This window comes from Chenopodium album, chromosome 14, assembly GCF_948465745.1.
Source record: "Chenopodium album chromosome 14, dcCheAlbu1.1, whole genome shotgun sequence".
Classification (NCBI taxonomy): domain Eukaryota; kingdom Viridiplantae; phylum Streptophyta; class Magnoliopsida; order Caryophyllales; family Amaranthaceae; genus Chenopodium; species Chenopodium album.
In genome coordinates, this window is record NC_137847.1 from 22,132,014 (window position 1) to 22,136,899 (window position 4,886).

Consider the following 4,886-nt stretch of genomic DNA (forward strand, 5'->3'; position numbering starts at 1 on the left):
AAGGCCAAATCATTGATGAACCCCATGCTTTCGCAACATCGTTTGAAAGGCATTGTGAATGAAATGAGAACCATTTATCGCTTATCACCGCCTTAGGCACACCAAATCTTGGAAAAATGATCTTTTTGATTACCACCGTGTGGTCTTTTGTTGGGGAAGCAATGGCCTCAACCCATTTAGACACATAATCCACCGCCACAAGAATGTATTGATTTTCAAAGGATGAGGGAAATGGTCCCATGAAATCAATTCCCCATACATCGAATATCTCCAACTCAAGAATAGGTTGTTGAGGCATCTCATTTCGCTTTGAGATATTCTCAACTCGTTGACAACGGTCGCATGTCTTAAAAAACCCCATGAATCCTTGAAGAGATGTGGACACCATAAGCCGCTTTGAAGAATCTTATTGGCAGTTTTATAAACACCCATATGGCCACCACTCGGATTCGAGTGGCACATCTTCAAAACACTAGGCACCTCTTCATTTGGAACACAACGCCTAAGTAAGCCATCGACTCCTTGCTTGTACAAGATGGGATCATCCCACACATAGTGTCTTGCCTCTCTCTTGAGCTTTTTTCGTTGATTCTTAGAAAAGGAAGGTGGAAACTCCCCATATGCAAGAAAGTTCACTAAGTCGGCAAACCATGGGAGCTCCTTTGCCTCAATAGCATATAAGAAGTCATCAAGCATCCTATCCTCAATTGGAGAACCATCATCATGAATTTGAGAACCCTCAAGACGAGAGAGATGGTCCGCCATAACATTTTTCGCTCCTCTCTTATCCCTAATCTCAATGTCAAAGGTTTGAAGTTCAAGTACCCACCGGATCAACCTAGGCTTAGATTCCTTCTTGGCAAAAAGGTACTTGAGAGCCGCATGATCCGTGAAGACAATGGTCTTGGAACCCAACAAGTAACAACAGAACTTCTCAAAAGCATGAACAATAGCCAAAAACTCCTTTTCCGTTGTGGTGTAGTTCCTTTGAGCACCATTTATAGTCTTGGACATATAATAGATCTCATGTAGCTTCTTTTCCACTCTTTGACCCAAGACACCTCCAATTGCCGAATCACTCGCATCGCACATCAACTCAAAAGGTAATCCCATCTTAGGGCTTGAATAATTGGAGTAGAGATTAGAGCCTTCTTCAACTTATTGAATGCCTCCAAACACTTATCATCAAATACAAAATCGGCATCCTTTTGAAGAAGATCATTGAGGGGCTTTGCAATGAGCGAGAAATCCTTGATGAATCTTCTATAAAACCCGGCATGTCCTAAGAAAGATCTCACTCCTTTCACATTGACCGGAGGTGGAAGCTTCTCAATAACCTCAATTTTTGCTTTGTCCACCTCTATCCCCTTGTGAGAAATCTTGTGGCCAAGGACTTTGCCTTCCTCCACCATGAAGTGACACTTCTCCCAATTCAAAACCAAGTTCACCTTCTCACACCTTACTAGACATTTCTCAAGGTTTTCAAGGCATGCCTCAAATGAAACACCTCCTACGGAAAAATCATCCATAAACACTTCCATTTCCTCCTCCAACATATCCCCAAAGATACTCATCATGCATCTTTGAAATGTTGCGGGAGCATTACAAATGCCAAACGACATTCTCCTATAAGCAAACGTTCCATAGGGACAAGTGAAGGTTGTTTTCTCTTGGTCATCCGGGTGGATAAGGATTTGGAAAAATCCCGAATAACCATCATGAAAACAATAGAACTTGTGCCTCGTTAGTCTCTCAAGCATTTGATCAATAAAAGGAAGGGGGAAGTGATCTTTCTTGGTGGATGTGTTTAGACGTCTATAATCTATACACATCCTCCATCCCGTGACCGTCCTCGTTGGAATGAGCTCACCTCTCTCATTCTCGACGACGGTCATGCCTCCCTTCTTTGGGACAACATGAACGGGGGAGACCCACCTAGAACTCGAGATGGGGAATATAATTCCCGCATCCAAAAGTTTGGTGATCTCCTTTTTCACTACCTCTCCCATTTGGGGATGTAGCTTTCGTTGTCTCTCAATAGAAGGTAGAGCACCCTCCTCAAGGGTTATGTGATGTGTACATAAAGCGGGGCTTATACCTTTGAGGTCATCAATGGTATAACCCAAAGCACCTTGGTGCTTTCTCAAAACATAACACAACTCTTGAGCTTGGCGCTCACTCAAAGAAGAGCTAACAATCACGGGAAAAGTAGAGTTGGGTCCCAAGAATTCATACCTAAGGTGTGATGGAAGAGGTTTGAGCTCAACCATTGGAACACCTTTACCTTCCTTTGATGTAGCCAGTTGCAACGCTTCTTGGCTAGAAATGCTCATACACATTTGCTCTTCAACATCCTCAAGGTTTCCATTGAGCACATCTTCATACAAAGCCATCTCCTTGCAAGGAGCCCTATCTTTTCCTTATTCAACATAACATTCTCAAGAGCATCGTTAGAGGTGAGCAATTGCTCCTGCATGGAAGACACAACATGATCAAGAGGATTAATCAACATGCAATTTTCTAAAGAAGAAATTGGATACTTCATAATATCATTCAAGTCAAATTCTATCACCTCATCCCCTACTTTGAGTGAAATTTTAGCACTCTTCACATCTATCAAAGCACCCGAAGTAGCAAAGAATGGTGTCCCTAGCATGATAGGAATTCTAGCATCTTCGTCCATCTCAAGCACCACAAAATCCACCGGAATAACAAATTTCCCAACCCTCAAAGGGACATCCGCTACCTTACCCTTAGGAAACTTAATTGACCTATCGGCACATTGCAAAGTGATGTTAGTAGGTAAGAGTTCCCCTAGCTCAAGTCTTTGGTACACCGAATATGGCATAAGTCTAACACTAGCTCCTAGGTCACACAAGGCATTCTCGATTTGCATTTTGTAAATGGCACAAGGGATGGAAAAGTTTCCGGGGTCTTTCAGCTTAGGTGGCATCTTGTTCATTATGATTGCACTACAAATCTCGGTCAAGTTCATCGCCTCTACACCATCACAAGTCCTTCTACCACTCAAAATGTCTTTGAGAAATTTTGCATAGTTGGGCATTTGGGTGACAACTTCGGTAAATGGTAGAGAAAGGTGAAGTTGCTTAAGCATGTCAATAAATTTTCCAAATTGTTCATCCAACTTGTGTCTCATGATTTTTTGTGGATAAGGAAGTTGGGTTTCACAATTTCTCTCTCCACTCTCACCTCACTAGGTTTCTTAATCTCAACCTCACTCAAAGATGCACCATCTCTCTCATCTTCTACCAAAACCTCTTTTATGGCCTCCTTGGTCTCACTCTTCCTAGGCAAACTCTCCTCAAGAACCTTAGCGCTCCTTGTAACAATAGCATTAACTGGTCTCTTCGGATCTAGGCCTTGGGAAGGTAAAGAAGAAGGACTAGCATGGTCTTTTAAAGCATTGCCAAGTTGAGAAATTTGGTTTTCAAGCATCTTATTATGAGTCATCATTTCATTAAATTTCTTGTCACTTACGGCCATGTAAGTGTTCAACAACTTTGTTTGGTTTTCAATGATTTCTTCCAAATTGGTCCTATGAGAAGAATAAGAGGATTGAACATAGGAATTATCATTTTGGGTCTTTGGAGCAAATCCGAATGGGGGATCCTTTAAAGAGTTATTTTGGAAATTTCCCCTATTTTGATTGTTCCAATTACCTCTACCTTAATTATGGTTACCATAACCTTGGTTATGATTACCATAATTTTGTTTTTGATTTTGGCTACAATAACCTTGGTTGTTATAGTTACCTCGGGAATTTTGGTTCCCATGGTTCCTATTACCACCACCTTGGTTGTAGTTGTCAAAATTGCCATGGTTGTTGTAATTCCTATTCCATTGACCTCTTTGATTCTCAAACCTAGAATCATTATTGTTTGACACATAGTTCACATGCTCATTCATATTTCCATCTTGATCGTCACAAACATCCATACATGCATGAGGGCAATTAGAAACATCATGATCATACGATCCACAATCATCACAAAACAAGCATCCACTAGACATGTTATTAGAAGAGGGAGGGGGTTGAGAATTAGAAGACATACCTCTCTCCTTAGATTGGGAGGGAAGACTTGAAACTTGGTAGGTAGCACTTTCCAACTTCGCCTTGATAGCGAACATCTCCTTCCCCAAGTTTGTCATTTGTGAGGATAGATTGTTGATTGCATTTAAATGATCAACCGAGTACACCGAAGAACTACTCTTGCTAGTTGACTCTCTTTCTCCATCTTGCCAATCTCTATAATACCTCACTACGCCTTCAATTATGTCTAAAATTTCCTCTTCCGTTTTGTTCATGATAGGACCTCCGGCTCCTCCATCTAAACATGATTTTCCTTGAGGACTAAGGCCTCCATAAAAAATTTGAATAATTTGGTAAGTAGGAATTCCGTGGTGAGGAAATTCTCTTTGATACTCTTTGTATCTCTCCCATGCTTCATAGAGACTCTCACTAGGCTTTTGCTTGAAACCTTGAATCAAAGTTCTAGCCTCCGCCGTTTTCTTTTGTGGATAAAAACGGGATAGAAATTCCTTGGTCGCTTCGTCCCATGTCCTTAGAGAATTCAGCTTGACCTCCTTGTCTAGCCATTCCAAGGCACGCCCTATGAGGGAAAAGGGAAAAAGCTTGAGGCGGATGAATTCTTGGGAAATTCCATTCACCTTGATAGTATTACAATATTTTTCGAACTTCTTGAGATGATTTAGTGGGCTTTCATGTTTAGCCCCACTAAATTGTCACCTCTCTATCAAAGTGATCATTGCCGGTCTTATTTTAAAATCGTTCGCCGGTGTTGTAGGTGGAGCAATTCCACTCTCAAATCTATATGCACCGGGAATCCCCAATCCTTTCAATGGCA

The 4,886-nt window shown here is 41.4% G+C and overlaps 1 non-coding gene across 1 annotated transcript; it reads left to right on the forward strand.

Annotated features, from left to right (window-relative positions):
- The first annotated feature begins 4,414 nt into the window (after positions 1 to 4,414).
- On the forward strand, positions 4,415 to 4,520 carry LOC145580329 (small nucleolar RNA R71). Its single transcript, XR_014099394.1, has one exon. It is a non-coding gene; the product is annotated as a small nucleolar RNA R71 (small nucleolar RNA).
- The last annotated feature ends 366 nt before the right edge of the window (positions 4,521 to 4,886 follow it).